Source organism: Penaeus monodon, chromosome 21, assembly GCF_015228065.2.
Source record: "Penaeus monodon isolate SGIC_2016 chromosome 21, NSTDA_Pmon_1, whole genome shotgun sequence".
NCBI lineage: Eukaryota > Metazoa > Arthropoda > Malacostraca > Decapoda > Penaeidae > Penaeus > Penaeus monodon.
In genome coordinates this window covers 43,011,037-43,011,563 of record NC_051406.1, presented here as the reverse complement: position 1 = coordinate 43,011,563, position 527 = coordinate 43,011,037, and positions in this window count along the sequence as shown.

Below are 527 nucleotides of genomic sequence, written 5' to 3'. Positions count from 1 at the left end.
TTCGTAAAACAGATCGAGTCATTACCGTGATGAAATAGACATTACGAGCCTTGATCATAAACATCAAATAAAATTTTAATAATTACATCCCTTTGCTTAAACCACACTTGTCATCAACATTTATTTTTCCTATTATCAGGTAGCTTTGAAATACTATTTATCAATATCATGTAAAACGTGCTATAGATAGAAATAGGAATGACGTCACAAGCGTTCCAATATCCCAGTCTTGATTTGCATTTCGCTCTGCACAACATCAATATTTTTAAAAATTGCAAAATGACAAATTATCCTCTCAATGCATTCTTGTCTCTCTTCCTGCAACCCTCCTTTCTCCCTAGCATTTTAAAACCCCAATACACCTGCGCTGGATGCGTGCCCTTGACAGATTTTTTCCCGTGGTGCAAAGTCTCATTTAAGGTAATTTCCACATTTCATTCTGTCATATTAGCCCCTTCTTCCACTCAAAAGGGACGGCGAGAATCGCTTTCCCGGGATATTGCACTGACAAACCTCGTGGTGGATTC